Source organism: Mobula birostris, chromosome 24, assembly GCF_030028105.1.
Source record: "Mobula birostris isolate sMobBir1 chromosome 24, sMobBir1.hap1, whole genome shotgun sequence".
Classification (NCBI taxonomy): Eukaryota; Metazoa; Chordata; class Chondrichthyes; order Myliobatiformes; family Myliobatidae; genus Mobula; species Mobula birostris.
The window spans coordinates 16,098,176-16,119,029 of NC_092393.1; the positions used below are offsets into that span (position 1 = coordinate 16,098,176).

At 43.1% G+C, this 20,854-nt stretch overlaps 1 protein-coding gene across 1 annotated transcript in view; it reads right to left on the bottom strand.

The window, feature by feature from the left end:
• gsg1l2b (gsg1-like 2b) overlaps positions 1 to 20,854 on the bottom strand; it is a 171,727-nt gene that overhangs the window by 54,134 nt on the left and 96,739 nt on the right. The gene's annotated exons all lie outside the window — the stretch shown is intronic.

Below are 20,854 nucleotides of genomic sequence, written 5' to 3' on the forward strand. Positions count from 1 at the left end.
ACTGTTTCACCATAGGCGTTGCTCAGTCCTCTTTTCTGTGCCTTCATTTGGATGTATGATTCTTTCTGTCATTTCCTCCTTGTAACTAGGCAGTGGGTGAAGTCAATAAGGGGAAAACATCTGTGTGGGAGCATGTCAGTAGTTGCAGGGATGTTTTCACTCTGGGCTTGGCTCAGAAAATCATGCCACCTATAACCAGTTTTTAAAAAATCAGCAGCAAAACGAACACAAATAAACGCAGTCTGTTGAATCCAGAATCTATGCCAGAGAATTCCCCTCTGGCACCTGATTTAAGATGTTGGAAAAGATTTGTAGCCCTGGTTGAGAATGTTGTTGTTGGGTGGCTCGCCGAGCTGGCTTGTAGACGTTTCGTTACCCAGCTAGGCAACATCACCAGTGCAACGTCAAATGAAATGTTGGTGAACTACATTGTTCGTCTTTTATGTCCTGTGATTAGTTTGTTTGTGTGCGTGTGGGTATATGTGTAAGCAGAGAGCACTATGCAGCATACAGCATGCACTAACTACAAGCACTGCTACACTAATGCACCACTGCACTAGACGCTTCACACACATCCTGTGAGCAAATACTCCCACCCACATTCTGCTGAGGTGAGTTGAACATTTTAACACTCCACTTAATCAGGACTCTGACGCAGACCCCACCATCCTGGACGAACTACCTGAACTTCCTCCTATCCACGACCTCAGTCTACCATCAACCTTCCAGGAGGTTCTATCAGCTGTCCATTCCCTTAAGAACAACAAGACCCCTTGCACTGACAATATCCCTGCTGAGTTACTGAAGAACGGAGAGTACGTGTGTATGTGCACCGTCTACCAGTACATTACCAAGGCCTGGACTGATGAGAACACACCACAGCAATGGAGAAATGCAAACATCGTTGTCATTTATAAGAACAAGGGTGACAAGGCCATCTGCGGCAATAGTAGGGGCATATCGCTCCTTGCTGCTGCTGGAAAGGTGCTGGCTAAGGTGATGCTTCAGAGACTCATCAGCAACATCACCGAGTCAACGCTGCCTGGGTCGCAGTGTGGATTTAGGAAGAACAGGAGCACGATCAACATGATCTTTACAGCCCGGCAGCTTCAGGAAAAGTGCCGGGAGCAACATCAGGACCTGTTTATGGCCTTTGTCGACCTCTCCGAAGCATTTGACACTGTGCAAAGAGAGCTCCTATGGGATGTCCTCCTCAGGTTTGGCTGTCCCAATAAACTTGTTAATATCCTCCGCCAGTTCCACGATGGGATGACTGCTCGGGTGACCATAGGAGGACATGAGTCCGAGCCCTTCCTTGTACGCACAGGGGTGAGGCAGGGGTGTGTGCTAGCACCAATGCTCTTTAACATCTTCCTCGTGTGTGTTACCAAGCTTCTCCACAACGAGATTGAAGACAGCAGCGGTGTGGCAGTGGACATCAGATTAGATGGCAACTTCTTTGACATCAGGAGGCTCCACCAAGCTCCGTAGAGAGTGGATCCTGGAGCTGCAGTATGCAGACGACTGTGCTCTCATGGCCCATACTCCGAAAGATCTTCAGACTGTCCTTGCTGTGGTGGTGAGAGCGTACAGCAGGATGGAGCTGACTGTCAATACCACCAAGATAGAAGTGGTTTGCCAATGAAGTTCCAGAGTCCCACCCACTCTACCTGCCTTCACTGTTGGTGATCAAAAGCTGTCAGTAGTGCCATCCTTCAACTATCTGGGGAGCATTCTCTCTGAGGATAGCGGCATTGACAACGACATCCAGAGCCGCATTAAACAGGCACCAGCTGCCTTTGGGAGACTTCGGCGCAGAGTCTTTCAGAACAGGAGCCTTCGTCCCTCCACAAAGGTTGCCGTATATCATGCAGTCTGTGTCACCACTCTCCTTTCTAGCTGTGAAGCTTGGGTAACCTACAGTCGTCACATCAAGTCCTTGGAGCGCTTCCACATAAGCTGCCTCCAGAGCATCCTGGGAATTACCTGGCGTGAGCAGGTGCCTCACACTGAAATACCTGTAAAGACCAACTGCAGGAGTATTGAGGCCGTGATCACCCAGCGTCAGCTGCAGTGGCTGGGGCACGTGATAAGGATGCCCCCATGTCGGCTACCCGCAGAGTGTTATACGGCCAGCTACATCATGGTCAACGCTCAGCTGGAGGGCCGAAGAAACGTTATAAGGATCAGATGAAGAATGCTTTAAGGAAGTGCAAGATCAGACCCAAGAACACGGAAGAGGTTGCCGCTGACCGTACCACTTGGCGACAGCTATGTAGGGATGGGGTTTATATTCTGGAGGTGGAAAGAACAACCAGAAGACAGCAGAAGAGAGCCAGGAGAAATGCAGCCATGGTTGTCACCACTACTACAACTACTACATATACATGTCCCAGCTGCAATAGAGCTTGTGGGTCCAGGATAGGACTGTATAGTCATCAAAGATCGCACCGATAAAGGAGTGGACGTCCTCATCGGATTTTGATGGACAACCGAAGAGAGAGAAGAGAGGGTATATGTGCCATTTCTATTGGTTACCGATTATGTATTCAGCAATTGGTTCGTAAAAATCCTATTTGGAGATAATTGTTGTCCAGGCTACGTTAGTCGACCGTTAACATCGTCCTCATTGATGGACGTTTGTAATCAGGTGTGAATTGGCTCTCGGCTCTGGACTGACGACTTGACACTGAAGTGGGATGTAAACCAGGTTTATTTTGACGTGCTTATTGATAGAATTCTGTGTAAATTCAGAAAGAATTCTCGGGCTTATCCTTGATGGGCTTGGCCTACCAGTCGAATTGATGTGCTTCGCTGTCACAATGTGTAGATATAAGGGGAAGTTGATCATTACGGTTTCCAGCCAGTTGGTGTTCGTGTACCCTTGTTGATAGCTTCCTACCAGTCTGTCCAATATAATGTTTGTTGTAGTTGGTGCATGGAATTTTTTATATGGTGTTCGTTCTGTGCGTCATAGGTGGGGCATCCTCTATTCTTGATGGACATTGGCGTAGTATGGCTGTAGGTTTGTGTGCTACTGTGATGTCAAATGGTTGCAGAAATCTATTGGACATTTCCAATATGTTCTTGATGTAGAGTAGGGTAACCAGCTTGGTTGGGCATCGTGCGCTTCTTTGATTTTGTCGGCTGGACGAACAGCGCCAAACAAAATTCCTTGAGTATTCAGTGTTCTTGAAAACTTTGTGGAGATATTCTTCTTTACTTTTCCGTAGTAATGCTATGCTACAATGTGTACTGGCCTATTTGAATAATGTCCTGACACAGCTTTGCTTGCGGACGCCTGGGTGGTTGCTGTGGAAATTGAGTATTTGATCTGTGTGAGTTGCCTTTCAGTAGACACTTGTTTGAAATTCGCCGTTGGCTTGTCGTTCAGCCAATACATCTAAGAATGGAAGTCGGTTGTTATTGTTCTCTGGTGAACTTGATTCTGGTAAAGACATTGTGACAGTGAAACACATCAATTCAACTGGACCAATGTCACTATCCTAAATCAAGCCCGTCAACGATAAGCCCGAGAATTCTTAGAGGCTTTATTCTCCACACAGAATTCTATCAACAAGCACAACAAAATAAACCAGGTTTACATCTCACTTTCACGTAAAGTCGTCAGTCTAAAGACAAGATCTAATTCACACCTGACTACACACAAACAATGAGGACGACATTAATCCTACATAACGGTCGACTAGCACAGCCCAGACAACAATTATCACCTAATCGGATTTTAACAAACCAATCGCAGATTACATAATCAGTAACCAATAGAAATCAATCTCTCTCACACTCACTGGAATTTGCACTGTTGATGTTGGCATTTCAATCATCCAAACATCAGGTCCTTCCTTGCTCCAAGACCTAGGCCCTGTTTGCATTGATGCATTCTGGGCCTGGACCCTCTCTGTTAGTGAGGAAGGTAAAATGATGAAGAAGATGTACAGATTATGGATGGAGAGAGGTTAGAGGAGGTTACAATTGCTGTCAGAAATTTCTGTCAAGGGAAGGTCCCAGTCACCTATGGGGATTCAGTGGTGGTGATGGGAGGAAGGTAATGAAGGTCCCAGTCACCTATGGGGATTCAGTGTTGGTGATGGGAGGAAGATAATGAAGGGCCCAGTCACCTATGGGGATTCAGTGGTGGTGATGGGAGGAAGGTAATGAAGGTCCCAGTCACCTATGGGGATTCAGTGGTGGTCGTGGACGGATGATAATGAAGGAAGGAAGCAGACAGATTGCATGGGAATGCGTTGCTGCCTAGATTTTTGGGATTGGATGAAAATTTCAAGTCAAGTCACTATTGTCATGGATCTATTGTCATGTGCACAAGCGTGGTGAGGTACAGCATCAAAGAAAAACCTGTTTGCTGCAAACACCATGCGTACGTTGATTCAGATAACACACTGTGATTGTCCCGCCCAAACAGTGGCAGGCATTCTAGTTCCCCAGAGTATGAGTAGCTGCTACTGTCCCTTTAAGACTCAGACTGCCAATTAGTGCCTGACACATTCCTTCATGGAATCTCTGTACTTAAGGGCCTCAGGCTGAGCATTCAGTGTTCAATTGTAATTTGGATTTTATTTGTATCATCTTGTTTGTTTTGAGTCTGAATCTGAGCTTATTCTGGACCTGACTGCACTTGGGTTCACCATTGTCCATTGCTCTCTCATTGCAGCATGATTGAACCATTATGAATCTAGCAGACTATGAATATCTGTGGACTGTATTGGCCTACCAGGGAGCAACTGTAGGTAAACACGGCAATATGCTTGAGGAGATCCTCAATCCTCACCGCTCTTTGGTAGGTAGGATCTGAGTTTGGCTGGACTGGCTGCCAGTTCTGGGCACGTTCAAACTGGAGAATCCCTCAATACTCATGAGGCATCGCTGCACCTACCAGCTCCTGAGTAGTATGACAGTAACATCAAAGTATGCCAAGAATTCCTGGTACAATGCCCCTTGACCTTTGTGTTCCAGCCATCCGAGTTCCAGTCATCCGAGTTCCAGTCAGAATGCAGTAAGGTAGTGTACATTATCTCACTCCTTACTGGAAGAAACTTTGCCTGAGCCACTTCATTTTGAGAGAAGGATTCACCCACTTATGCCAGTGCAGATCTCCTCAGAGACTTGAGTGTGTTATATCATTCTGTCAGAGGACATGGGCCTATGATAAAACTCACCTTGTGGAAGGAAATCAGTCTGATGCCTCTTGAGGCAGAGCTAAGTAGTTTTGGTGCCGAACGGTGACTCCTTTGCTTGCATCTTCAAAAACGGTTCTATTTCCATCTTTAATCCCATTTCGGGGTTCTTTTGAATGCCCTGACCTGCAGTTACATGCTGACTATGGCTCTTTGCGGGAATGTGACCTGCTCTTGGGGTTCCACGATTGGCTGTTATTCAGCATGCCAAAGGATTGGCCTAAGATTTTGGCACGGATTCAGAAGCCTGGGATGTCAAGGAACTGGAGACAGGCGGATCAAGGGTCAGTGTCACCACAGGAGACCCGTGTGTCGTTGGGGGAGTCAGAAAATCTGCTGTGTACCCGTGGACCCGGGATCTTTGCGATCTTTAGGCACAGAGCTCGAAAAAAGTGATGTAACGGATTTTTAACATCGTAAACCAATGAGTTGTTTGTTATGTCTCCCCACTCGTTGGAAAATGGAGTCACCTCTTTCTCCTTATTAGGAGAGAGAGCGAACCTGCAGCATGTCGAATTATAGAGTGAACAATGTAGTCTTTGGGGTAACTGCAAGTCTTTGTCTTTGCTATTGCTTTGCTCATGCTTCAGTGCTGGTAGCGGGTGCATTTTACATTTGCCGGTGGGGAGAAGGGGATTGTTGCTTGCTGCCGCTTATGCGCGGGAGGGAGGGGAGCTGGGGGGGACTTTGGCGTTCTAACATTTAACTGTCATTCATACTTTGGGGCACTCCTCTGTTTTCATGGATGGTTGTGAATAAAAAGCATTTCAGGATGTATATTGTATACATTTCTCTGACATTAAATTGCACCTTTGAACCTTTGAATTTCGTACCTTGGCCGCAGAGAGCGGTTGGAAAATGGAAGCTCTATCTCAAAAGGTATTGAGCGATGAGCTAAAGGATGCCCTTGTGGCCAAAGACCTAGGGAATATTATGGATCTGGCTATTCAACTCAATATCCAATTAATAGAAAGGAGGGGTTATTCCAAAAAGAGTCTTCCCCCTGACTATTCTCTGTCCTCTCCTATTCCCTGGGCTAGGATTCCTCGACTGCTGCCGATCCGCGCCTCCGAGGAGCCAATGGAAGTAAACCAGACCAGGCTCCCTCAAGCTGAAAGAGAGAAAAAAGGAGGAAGAGGTACTGCATTTACTGTCCAATAATGTCCTGACAGTCAGCTCGGGTTCACCACCACCCATAGCTCTCTCCTTACAAATGCAGGTGATAAGTTATACATACATTATACTGTAAAAGATTTCTACATCAGTGCAAATACTTTGCCTGTCCTATGGAATATTCCATTAATTTAAGTGCTTTGATTCCTTCACCCGTTAATCTTCTGCATTCAACTCTGGCATCACACTGATGAATCTACACATATACATCTTTCCAGGAGTTCAGTACCCAGCTCTGAAATCCTCCACAAGGAATATGACTAAAGCTTTATGCATTTCATACTCAACCTCCACACTTTGATCTTCCAAATCCCTTGCACTCACAGCCAAGCTTCCATTTTATATTTTGATTATTTTTCTTGTATCTGTGTATTTATTTTTCAATAATCCATGCCCTTTTACAACCAAATTGCTTTGCTCACCCATACCCTTCAGTGCTTCTCAACTGAGCAGTTAGTTGTGTTGGCGTTTAGTAGAAGTATCATTTTCAGTCAGATACTTAATCATATAAAAATATTAAAAGTGTATGTTCCCCAACACCACACAAATTAAATGTTTTCTGCCTGGTTAATTAGAGACAGACGAGGTGCAGTGTGGGTCAACAGTCTGAAGCAGTGAACTAGAGACTGGCCCTTCATCTTGAGTATTGGCCTAGTCATCAATACATCCTCCTGTAACTGGATCCTCGACTTCCTCACTTGCAGAAACCAGTCAGCACGAATTAGCAACATCTCCACAGTAGCTATCAGCACAGGTGCACCACAGGGCTCTGTGATTTGCCCCCTGCTCTACTTGTCCACTTATAGCTGTAAGGCTAATACTTCTCCAGCACCATATTTAAGGTTGCTGATGACATCACTGTTTTTGGCCAAATTGAAGGTGACGAAGAATCAACATATCGAAAGGAAATTGAAAATGTGGCTGAGTAGAGCCGCAGCAACACTCTCATTGAAGATCAGCAAATCAAAAGAGCTGATCATTGACTGTAGGCAGTTAACAAATACATTGAATTAACAAATATATAGATAATAATTTCTGTGTTATTTCTGTTTTAAGTTATTTTACTTTTCCTTTTCTTGAATAAAGCTGAAAACTTTTTTAAATGGCATTGCTAACCTTTAAATGATTTTGAATGTAGGTGAAAGTCAGAGGTATTTGTAAGCAGCGTGACAGCTTTGACAGATAGTCTAGCCAGATGTCAGGAGCTTTTTGTGTGTGAGTGGGGCTTGTTAAGGCCCTGTCATGTAATGCCTTTTAGAGACAGACTGCCTGACTAAGAACAACTTTGTGGATGAAGATCTGAACAAGGCAGCTGAAGACCCAAGAGATTAGCACCAAGTGAGTGCAAGCATTTTACTTTCCTCAGGGAATTTTAGGATTTTATAATCTCACTTGTGTCTACGATTTATTCTGGGGAAAACTGAAGCACCAGGAGGAAATCCACGCAGTCAGAGGGAGAACATGCAAATGCTAAACAAACAGAATTAGAGGTGATTGAACTTGTATCACTGAAGTTGTGAGGCAGTAGCTCTAACAGTTGTGCTAATGTGCCACCTAAATATCCTGCCATGATGTGCCTTATCTGAGTTTCTCAGCAAACAGATTCAACAGAGCTTCTCGTTCCGCACCTGGGCTGGGCTGGAACCAATGTCCTAGGGGGAGCGTTTGCTACTTTTGTTCAGGAGGATTTAAACTAATGTGTCAGGGGGATGGGAACAAGTGCAGAGAGACAGAGGGGTGTAAAATGAGGGTGGAATAAAAAAGTAATAAGGTGAAAGGTAGAAGTGGCAGGCAGGCAAATCCAGGGCAAAAATCAAAAAGGGCCACTTTTCAACATAATCGTATAAGGGCTGAGGGTGTTGTAAAAGCAAGCCTGAAGGCTTTGTGTGTCAATGCAAGGAGCATTCGTAACAAGGTGGATGAATTGAAAGTGCAGATTGTTATTAATGAATATGATATAGTTGGGATCACAGAGACATGGCTCCAGGGTGACTAAGGATGGGAGCTCAATGTTCTGGGATATTCAATATTCAGGAGGGATAGACATGAAAGAAAAGGAGGTGGGTGGCATTTCTGGTTAGAGAGGAGATTAACGCAATCAAAAGGAAGGACATTAGCCAGGAGGATGTGGAATTGATATGGGTAGAGCTGCATAACACTAAGGGGCAGAAGACGCTGGTGGGAGTTGTGTACAGGCCACCTAACAGTAGTAGTGAGGTTGGGGATGGCATTAAACAGGAAATTAGAAATGTGTGCAATAAAAGAACAGCAGTTATAAGGGGTGACTTCAATCTACATATAGATTGGGTGAACCAAGTTGGTAAGGGTGCTGAGGAAGAGGATTTCTTGGAATGCATGCGGGATGGTTTTTTGAACCAACATGTCGAGGAACCAACTAGAGAGCAGGCCATTCTAGACTTGTTATTAAGCAATGAGGAAGGGTTAGTCAGCAATCTTGTGCGAGGCCCCTTGGGTAAGAGTGACCATCATCTGGTGGAATTCTTCAGCAGATGGAGAGTGATATAGTTAATTCAGTAACAAAGGTTCTGAACTTAAAGAACGGTAACTTTGAAGGTATGAGACGTGAATTAGTTAAGATAGACTGGCAAATGATACTTAAAGGATTGACGGTGGATATGCAATGGCAAGCATTTAAAGATTGCATGGATGAACTACAATTGTTCATCCCAGTTTGGCAAAAGAATAAACCAGGGAAGGTAGTGCACCCGTGGCTGACAAGGGAAATTAGAGATAGTATCAATTCCAAAGAAGAAGCATACAAATTAGCCAGCAAAAGCAGCACACCTAAGGACTGGGAGAAGTTCAGAGTCCAGCAGAGGAGGACAAAGGGCTTAATTAGGAAAGGGAAGAAAGATTATGAGAGAAAGCTGGCAGGGAACATAAAAACTGACTGTAAAAGCTTTTATAGATATGTGAAAAGAAAAAGATTAGTTAAAACAAACGTACGGTCCCTTGCAGTCAGAAACAGGTGAATTGATTATGGGGAACAAGGACATGGCAGACCAATTGAATAACTACTTTGGTTCTGTCTTCACTAAGGAGGACATAAATAATCTTCCAGAAATAGTAGGGGACCGAGGGCCTAGTGAGATGGAGGAACTGAGGGAAATACATGTTAGTAGGGAAGTGGTGTTAGGTAAATTGAAGGGATTAAAGGCAGATAAATCCCCAGGGCCAGATGGTCTGCATCCCAGAGTGCCCAAGAAGTAGCCCAAGAAATAATGGATACATTAGTGATAATTTTTCAAAACTCGTTAGATTCTGGATCAGTTCCTGAGGATTGGAAGGTGGCTAATGTAACCCTGCTTTTTAAAAAAAGGAGGGAGAGAAAAACCGGGGAATTATAGACCGGTTAGCCTGACATCGGTGGTGGGGAAGATGCTAGAGTCAATTATCAAAGATGTGATAACAGCACATTTGGAAAGCAGTGAAATCATCGGACAAAGTCAGCATGGATTTTTGAAAGGAAAATCATATCTGACGTACCTCATAGAATTTTTTGAGGATGCAACTAGTAGAGTGGATAGGGGAGAACTAGTGGATGTGGTATATTTGGATTTTCAAAAGGCTTTTGACAAGGTCCCACACGGGAGATTAGTGTGAAAACTTAAAGCACACGGTATTGGGGGCATGGTATTGATGTGGATAGAGAATTAGTTGGCAGACAGAAAGTAAAGAGTGGGAATAAACGGGACATTTTCAGAGTGGCAGGCAGTGACTAGTGGGGTACCGCAAGGCTCAGTGCTGGGACCCCAGTTGTTTACAATATACATTAATGACTTGGATGAGGAAATTAAATGCAGCATCTCCAAGTTTGCGGATGACACGAAGCTGGGCGGCAGTGTTAGCTGTGAGGAGGATGCTAAGAAGATGCAGGGTGACTTGGATAGGTTGGGTGAGTGGGCAAATTCATGGCAGATGCAATTTAGTGTGGATAAATGTGAGGTTATCCACTTTGGTGGCAAGAACAGGAAAACAGATTATTATCTGAATGGTGGCTGATTAGGAAAAGGGGAAGTGCAATGAGACCTGGGTGTCATTGTACACCAGTCATTGAAAGTGGGCATGCAGGTACAGCAGGTGGTGAAAAAGGTGAATGGTACGCTGGCATTCATAGCAAGAGGATTCAAGTACAGGTGCAGGGAGGAACTACTGCAGTTGTACAAGGCCTTGTTGAGACCACACCTGGAGTATTGTATGTAGTTTTGGTCCCCTAATCTGAGGAAAGACATTCTTGCCATAGAGGGAGTACAAAGAAGGTTCACCAGATTGATTCCTGGGATGGCAGGACTTTCATATGACGAAAGATTGGATCGACTAGGCTTATACTCACTGGAATTTAGAAGATTGAGGGGGGATCTGATTGAAACGTATAAAATTCTAAAGGGATTGGACAGGCTAGATGCAGGAAGATTGTTCCCGATGTTGGTGAAGTCCTGAACGGTGGGTCACAGTTTGACGATAAAGGGGAAGCCTTTTTAGGACTGAGATTAGGAAAAACTTCTTCACACAGAGAGTGGTAAATCTGTGGAATTCTCTGCCACAGGGAACAGTTGAGGCCAGTTCATTGGCTATATTTAAGAGGGAGTTAGCTATGGCCCTTGTGGCTAAAGGGATCGGGGGTATGGAGGGAAGGCTGGTACAGGGTTCTGAGTTGGATGATCAGCTATGATCGCACTGAATGGCGGTGCAGGCTCAAAGGGCCGAATGGCCTACTCCTGCATCTATTTTCTATGTTTCTATGTTTCACTGTACAGTGTTGGTGGCATCCATATCTCTATTGTTCAGGGGATTGATGAGGTATGCAAAAATGTTGATATGTACTTGTTGAATATAACCGAATTATTGGGTTGACCTGTTGAGAGCTTAGCATGTGCTCTGTGACTGTAGGTGTCAAATCTAAATCCATAGAGCCCTCAAGATGCTGTAAGATGATATGCCAAAGAATGACTGAGGCCTATTATCCTTGTCTGGTGGAGGGAGCTGAGTAGCCTCAGTTGTAGTGAGAACTGGGCCTCAACCCTTGACCTTTTCTGCTGCAGCAGGCCCAATGCATGAGGTGGAAGCACGACAGTGTGGATGAGCTTGGCTGGGGCCTCTCCTCACCCATCGGTGCAGCATACCCGTGTTTGAATCGTGGAATGCCAGGCTGGTTTCTATGTCTTTATACACTGCCAGAAGACTGTACCATTGATTGCTGGATATTGTCGCTCAGGGTCTTGAACTGTATGTTTTTTTTAGTGAATATGCTTCTTTGCTCTATATTTTAAATTTTACTTGCAATGTTTGAATGTTTGGTTGTTATTTTGAATGTTTTGTACCTTGGCCCCAGAGGAACGCTGTCTCATTCAGCTGTATCTATGTATGGTTTGAATGATAATTAAACCTGAATAGGTTTGATCTGAATTTGTAGAATGAAGAACAATGGTGAGACCTTCAATGGATGATGGATCATTTTGCAGTGATGTATTTATGAAATGCAGGAAACAGTACGTTTCCACCACTAAACTTGGGTTTTCCTGACTGCACCAAGCCATTGCCTATATTAACTGCAAGGAACTGCTAAGCTTCCCAGTACTTGTTCAAATGTCTTTTCAGTGTTATAATTATATCTACATCTTCCTTTGAAAGAATCACAGTCATGAAATCTTATGTTTATGGATCAAGCCTTTTTTTTTAGAATTCTACTCCCTCGGGCCAGCTGGTGACACAATGACATCGGCGCCAGACCCGGGAGTGGAGGTTCCCGGGTTCGAAACCAGTCGGGTCTGCTCTCGAGTATGCTTTCCATCTGTGCCGGGTTGAGTGTCGAGATTGCAACTCGACCTCGTAAATTAAAGGGAAAAGCACTGCGAAAATGTCTGTGTGAGGAGTGGCGCGCCACACAGTCTCTCTCTCGCTCCACGCCTTGTAAAAAGCCATGAAAAAGACATCATCACGGACGCACGCACACGCAGAAGCGCACGCACACGCAGACGCACATGCACAGACGCGCACGCACACGCAGACGCACATGCACAGACTTGCATGCACACAGGTACACACCAAAAAAAAAGAATTTCACTCCCTCAATTCCCATAGTAAATACCAAGGCTGGTGGGCTGGTAACTCAGTACAATACCATGTTTGCTGTTCCAGCTGCAGAGCTTTTGTTATGATGCTAAATCTATTTGCCACTACATGGGCACTATACATGGCATAGCACCATTTTGAGGAATATCAGTGAAGTTTTCTTGTTTTCTTTTTTGTCAACATTTCTTTTTCAAGCAATATTACACTAACTCATCTTCACGTCAAGAATGAAGTTGTATGATGCTTGTTTTCATCTACCAAAGCTGTGACCGAGTAATCAAAAGAGCCAACAAAATTGTGAATACTTCTCTTAAAATGGTACTTTGTGTCTGTTCAATGCAGAGGAAAAGTTGCACTTAAATAAGTAGATGATGAAGGATGGCTGGCAGGGAACTGGTCAGGCCTTTCAACTACCTTGGTCCAATGAATTCATGGGGAGGAAATCCGGGAGATTAATATTGTGCATTATTCACCAATTCAGTGTAATTTCTTTTTATGATTGCCAACACTACATCATGAATTATTAATAATGCAAATATGATATAAAACTGCAGGGTACAGATGCACAGCTCGATATCGTTGACAATGGGATGTTGAAGTATAGTCTCAATCACCGGTCTTTCAGTACAACAAGGGAATGAATACTCCAACAAGTGACACAAGTGAAATAGTCAGCTTACCAGAGATCTGGTGAGACTCAAATGATCCTGAGCTGCAACTTGCAGTATTTAGGCTGATACCCTTTCTATGGGAGACAATGCATTCTGGGCATAGAAATAAGTAAACCTTTTTAATCTGGGATTCTTAGCTGTTTCTCTGTTGGGCTGATGGTGTATCAGCCCTAGTCAACTAATGAGGTAGGTTGCACAGTCAATAGATTCCTTTGTCTCTCAAAACAAACTTCACAGAGTTACTAAGGATGATGCTCTGTTAGTATTTTTTTAAAGCATTAGTGAATATTGACAAGCTTTATAATGATTCAAATGTCAGAAGTAGATGCCATGTAATGTGGATGACATTTGAACAGAAGGGTCTTTGAGTTTAAGATCCAGTTGTTAATTACTTTTATAGCCATAATTTATTGTCCAACCCTGAGTAACCTTAAAAAGATTTTGGTGGGCCTCCTTCTCGAACTCCTTCAATCTGAGAAAATTTGCAGATGCTGAAAATCCAAGAAACACACACAAAATGCTAGAGTAACTCAGCAGGCCACACAGCAACTATGGAAAAGAGGACAGTTGACGTTTCAGGCCGAGACTCTTCAGCATGACTGGACAAAAAAAGATGAATAGATTTAAAAGGGGGAGGGGAGGGAGAAACACAAGGTGTGGATACAGGGTTAGAGAAGGGGGAATCTAATAGGAGGACAGAAGGCCATGGAAGAAAGAAAAGCAGGGAGGTGCACCAGAGGGGGTTGATGGGCAGGCAAGAAGATAAGGTAAGAGAGGGAAAAGGGGATGAGGAATGGTGAAGGGGGGAAAGCATGACTGGATTCTGGAGAAATTGATGTTCATGCTATCAGGTTGGAGGTTACCCACACGGAATGTAAGGTTTTGCTCCTCCAACCTGAGCGTGGACTCATAACGACAGAAGGGGAGGCCATGGATTGAAGTGGAATTAAAATGGGCAGCCACTGGGAGATCACGCTTCTTCTGGCAATTGGAGTGTTGGTCTTCAGCGAAGCAGTCTTTCAATCTATGTCGGGTCTCACTGATGTATAGGAGGCCCCACTGGGAGCACTGGACACAGTATATGACCTCAAAAGAGTTACAGGTGAAGTGTCGCCTCAGCTGGAAGGACTGTTTGGGGCCCTGAATGGTAGTGAAGGAGGAGGTGTGGGTGCAGGTGCAGTACCTGTTACGCTTGCACGGTTAAGTGCTAGGAGGGAGGTCAGTGGGGAGGGATGAATGGACAAGGGAGACTTGTAGGGAGCGATGCCTGCAGAAAATGGAGGGGAGGGAAAGATTTGCTTGGTGGTGGGATCCTATTGGTGATGGCAGAAGTTACAGAGATTCACGTGCTGGTTGTGATGGCTGGTAGGGTGGTAGATGAGGACAAGAGGAACCCTGTCCCTGGTAAGGTGGTGGGAGGATGGGTTGAGGGCAAATGTACGTGAAATGAAAGAGATGCAGTTGAGGGCAGTGTTGATGCTGGAGGAAGGGAAGCTCCTTTCTTTGAAAAAGGAGGATATCTTATTCATTCTGGAATGAAAAACCTCATCCTGAGAGCATATGTGGCGGAGACGGAGGAATTGAGAGAATTGAGAGTAACAGGGTGGAAAGAGAACCAATGCAATCATCAATGTAGCAAAGGAAAAGTGGGGGACGGACACAAGTGTAGGCTTGGAACATAGACTGCTCCATGTAGCTGACAAACAGGCAGGCATAGCTGGGACCTATGCGAGTGCCCATGGCTACCCGATTTGTTTGAAGGAAGAGGGAGGAGCCAAAGGAGAATTTAAGAGTGAAGAGATGTTCCACTAGACAGAGGAGTGTGGTGGTGGAGGGAAACTAGTTGGGACTGTGCCCAGAAAGAAACTGAGAGCTTTGTGGCCCTCCTGGTGGGGGATGGAGGTTGAGAAGGACTGGCCATCCATAGTGAAAATAAGATTCTTCTTCTTCATGACTTGGAGATGGAGTGTCTGATGAACCATACTCCACAGAACACTTGGCTTCTAACTTGTTCTTGTAACCACAATATTTATATGGCCAGCCCCACGAGTGTTATTCCAGCCATTGAAGTGCTTGATGCCCATTGATTTTAGGGCTTCTTGATCCCATATTCAGTCAAATATTGCTCTGACATCAAGGGCTGTCATTCTCATCCCACCTCTGCATTTCTATCAAAATGTTCATATATGGCTCAAGTACAGGAAGAGTGAGAGACACACTCGCTGAAGCCGCTCACCGGAGAATTGTTGCTGAAGTTAAAGGAAAAGAAAACCAATAAATGCTAGGCCAACAAGGCCGTTGACTAAAACTCCCAGACTGTAAGTGAAATGCCAACACTGTGACTGGAAGCAATAACTAAATACTAAATGTATACTGCTCCTTCACAGTGTCTGCAGAAATGGTAGTCCTCTTTCCTGGACAAGGACAAGGATAAGCAGGGAGCATAAATGCTGCTATGTTTTTGGTCAAGTCTCGACAAGACTGGAATGAAAAGAAGGGAGTTAGACACCAGCAGAATGAAACAGTAATTAGCTGCAATGTGTATTGTCACAAGCAGCATTGCAGATTCTGTTGCACAGTCTGCCTGCGTGGGTGTGTAGACCCCGTAGCAGAATCTCCTGTGACAATTTCAGCTCTTTGCATGAGATTTAGAGCTAACTGGCCCTGGTGACACCTGAACTGGGCTTCTGTGAATATGTTATTGAAGAGTATGTGTGACTTGCTGAAACTGTTAGAGGGAACTTCCGTGACTTTCCTGATGATTGAAAGGAGAATGATAGCTTGGTAATCAGTCACGCTGGAGATGTCCTGCTTTGTTTTGAGGATGGGACATAAGTGAGTAATATTCCACATTACTGAGTAGATAAAAGTGTTGTAACTGCAATAGTAGGTTTAAAAATTTGTGACAAGGAAATGCAAGAGCTGCTCAAATATATAAGTTCGCTGATGACACAACAATTGTAGGCTGTATCTCGGGTAATGATGAGTTTGAGTACAGAGAAGAAATGAAGAACCTGGTGGCATGGTGTGAAGACAATAACCTATCCCTGAACGTCAGCAAGACGAAGGAATTGGTTGTTGACTTCAGGAAGAGTAGCAGACCACACAACCCAATTCACATCGGTGGTGCGCAAGTGGAACAGGTCAAAAGCTTTAAGTTCCTCAGGGTCAATATCACAAATGACCTGACTTGGTCCAACCAAGCAGAGTCCACTGCCAAGAAGGCCCACCAGTGCCCTTACTTCCTGGGAAAACTAAAGAAATTTGGCCTGTCCCCTGAAACCCTCACTAATTTTTATAGATGCACTGTAGAAAGCATTCTTCTAGGATGCATCACAACCTGGTATGGAAGTTGTCCTGTCCAAGACCGAAAGAAGCTGCAGAAGATCATGAACATGGCGCAGCACATCACACAAACCAATCTTCCGTCGTGGATTCACTTTACACCGCACGCTGTCAGAGCAGTGCTGACAGGATAGTCAAGGGCACGACCCACCCATCCAACAGACTTTTCGTCCTTCTTCCCCCCGGGAGAGGTTCAGGAGCTTGAAGATTCGTACGGCCAGATTTGGGAACAGTTTCTTTCCAACTGTGCTTAGACTGCTGAACGGATCCTGACCCAGATCTGGGCCGTACCCTCCAAATATCCGGACCTGCCTCTGGGTTTTTTTGCACTATCTTACTTCCCATTTTTCTATTTTCTATTCATGATTTATAATTTAAATTTTTAATATTTACTAATTTTAACTATTTTTAATATCTTTAATATTTAATATGTGTAATCCAGAGAGTGTGAAGCATACATTCACATTAAATATCATACATTCTAGTACCAATTGTTTGGCAAAAATAAAGTATAAATAATAAAATAATAAATAATAAAATAATAAAATATCATTGGAGGTGAGCAAGCAGGAGGCAGGAAATGACTAATTGAACATTATCCCTTGTCCTTTCCATATTGTACAGTTTTCTACCAAGCCACCTGGAGAATAATCAGTTCAGCTCTTAAGCTCTACTCGGAGGCAGAAGTTTTGTTGTGTATCTTCATTTAAACTATATTTCATTGTGTTTAGAAACTGTATTTCTTTGTTTTGAATCTGGTGTAAAAATCTATAGATTATTTTTATCTCCAACTCTGGAACAACTGACATGGGAAAGATTAGAGCATGTTAAGATTAAGACAAACAAATCTTAGTAATTGCATTTGTGCCATGTGAAAACTTATAATAAAACCAATTGAACTTGGAAGTGAAGTCAAGAGTTGAAAAGGTAGATTATTTGTAATAATTGGAATGTAAGGGATGAAAATATTTTCCCCAACAGCATTAATTGTCTTTATCGTAGTCTCAATTACTCGTGGGTATAATTTTTGAACTGTTTGTCTTGTACTATATGGTACAAGATTCATATTCCTGTGTAGCATGATTGGAGCTCCTTCTTTCAATTCTAAAGTATGTGATGACATATCAGGTAGTCACAGAGTTTAAAAAGTTAACAGGAAACTATACAACCTCATCAGTGTCCATCACAGAGTTGATAGATTTACAATTCACAGGTTGCCCAGGATACTTGTTAAGGTCTTTATTTGTGATCTGAATTGTGTCATTTTTGATGTTAAAATTGTTCTTTCATTCAAATAGTGTTGAGTGACACTGGGAGAACATTTTATATTAGATCATGAAGTGATGTAATAATTCAATCCAAAATTTTCATTTAAAAATAATTTTGTTGAGTCTTTGTCTAAAATCCTCATTTCCCAACTTGAGCAAATTTAAAGTGAAATCTTTCACAGAATGATTACCTATCAGATGTGATCACATTTTTGTTTTCAAATGCAGTAATTTAACATTTCTCCCAATATAAAATGCATTAAAATAGACTTTCAATTCATCCGGGTTAGTGCCTCATTGTAATACCAGAAGCACTTGAAACATTCTCCAGTAACACCTCCTACTAATTTACTATTGTGGCTAAAATCTTGCAACTATCAACCTAATGCTTCAATGGCTGCTTTCTGAGCCATTGTACATTAATCCCAGAAAGTAAGTTTACAATCTTTCAGAATATTTTGTTTACAGTTCCCCAAGTAATGTTAAATGTTGGAGTCCTCACAATTGTCAAATTTAAAGGAAGTTTAAAAGCCATATGTGCAGTTTCCCCTCTGTCAGAAGTGTGGAAGCTATTCTGATGTCCTGCCCAGGAATTTCATCAAAAGTAATCTAATAGGGAAAGGTTTTCCCATACCATGAGTAGCATCAGAAAATAAGATGATTTCTTTTGCAACAGCCTCTGTAAAATATTATTAAAGTCATCTATTTTGTATTTCACTAAACTTGGTTCTTTCTCACAGATATATTCAACTCATTGAAATCATAGCTGGTCCTTTCCGGAAACTTGGTACAGACACTTTCAGTTTTCCTTTGTCATTCAGATGGACAAAATTTACTTGGGTCAGGTCCACCAAAACATCTAGTAGTTGAATATGTCAAAAATATAGGTCTGATCAATTTTCAGTGGAGAAATTTAAAATCAGGCCACTTTGAGCAATGAGGAAGCTCCTATGGGGGTTTCAGCAGTGTACATCTTTGTGCTAAAGATAACTTGCGCAGGTTTCAGATTTCAAGGTCGTTCTGTAACTAAGCTATCTGCAAGATGCATGGCTATTCTGTTTTCTTGTATATCTTTAGAAATCAGCAGGTATATTGAAAAGTGGATGAGGAAGTATCGTATTTGTAGGTTATTATAAAATTAGTTCACAGCAACAGTTACTACAATTGCTACAGTTTAATTGGTATTCTGAAAAGAAACAGAATTTGTAGTTGGAGAACTCATCAAAGGGTCAAGGTCCAGTTCAGGTCTCCATAAATAAAGAGGAGGCACTCAATGCCTTGGTAGAGACAAAGGTGGATAATTCCCCAGAATTGAATGGGATTTAACGCAGGCTGTTACTGGAAGCAAGGAAATAGTTTGCTGGGCTCTGATGAGATTTTTAAGTCTTGGCTGGATACAAGTTAGGTAGCAGATGGCTGGAAGATAGCAAACAGTTCCATTTTCAACAAGGACAGCAGGTAAAACCCTGGTACTAGTGACCTGTGAACCTAACATCAATGGTAGGGGAGATATTGGAAACATTTCTGAGGGAAGAGATAATAATCATTCGAAAGAGAAGTACTAAATGTAGACAGTAAATGTGGGGTTGTCATAGCATATCTATCTGCCCAATGTGGCTGAATTCTTTGAAGACATAACAAAATGTATCAATGAGGGCAGGGAAGATGACATCATTCACACAGTTAAAATTCTGCATCAGAGACTGGACCATGGGATTCAGGGGAAGTTGGCAAACTGGATCCAAAATTCACCTAGCAATGAGGGATAGAGGGCTGTTTTCACAAATAGAGGCCTATGACTAGTGGTGTCCCACAAGGATCAGTACTGGGATTCTTGCTGTTTGTGTATATGTGAATGGCGTGGACTTGAATATGAGAGGCAAGAGCAGCAGTTTGCGGGTGACTCAAAAGTTGGTAGAATTGTTGCTTCCACCACCTTCTCTGGTAGTGTATTCCAGATTATAGACAATTTGCAAAAATTCTTCCTCAGATCCCACCTATAACTTTCATTCTGCACTTCAAATATAGGACCAGAAACTTGGACGGATACAAAATCAACCAGCTCACAAATGCTGTGCTTGCCTTCTCTGGTGTATTCATTGCTCCATAGCAACGTAGTTTGTGCTTAAAGCCTTCTGTAATGGCCTGCGAAGCTTTTCAATTTCATCAAACACTAATTCACAGAGCAGTCTCCTAGCGCCAGCATCTTAAGGCAACTCGTGATTAATACCGGATTGTCACTTATGCCCACATATGGAGAATGAGTTAAAAGATACAACTTCCATTAACTCTCAATAGCTATAAAACTAATACCGTGTCCTCTTCCGATCCTTCCATTTTAGTTTACGGAATAAAAATATGTTTATTGTGATTGGAATTTCAGCCCCAGGCAAGGGGCAGACACAAAAAGAGATCAGCATTTTAATATCTCAGTACAGCAGCTTTGCACTTCACTAAGAAAATACCACTTTGATCCAAGTCTACTTTTCTCCCTTTTCATTTACCTGGGTTGTCAGCTATCATTTTGTTCTTCCAGCAAGTGAATGAGTTCAGATGATTTAGTGAAGATACATTTCCCGTTTCATAACCATTGATATCTCTTCCCATTTGGTCTATCACATTCTGCTAGATGCCCCCATAAATCAAAATCCCAAGCTTCTCACTACAGCAGGAGGAAGAGGTGGTCAGAACGCTGTCCTTCAAATTTCTGGTGTTATAGAAAGACAGCACTCAGAAAGTGAAGGCACTTGTTTGAAATTCACCACAGGTTCGCTTTCCCCCATCTCCGCATACAGGGCTGAGCCTTAACAGTTGACAACCACTATCCAATGACTTGTGGGCATAGAGGGTAATGAAGATCAGAGACTAAGAATTCTGCTCTTACACTGGACCCACCTCACTACCCAATCCATGACCTATCTCTTCTGCTGGCCACTGGTGAGATCACTTTACTGAATGGGACAATAAGTGATGTTAGAAACTCACCTAATTCGTTTATAATGTAAGCACCAATTTTGTTTTTGCAGTTTCTCATGCACCTCACAAAAATGGGCAAAAAGTCCGGTATGATAAATATTGACATATTGTCAGG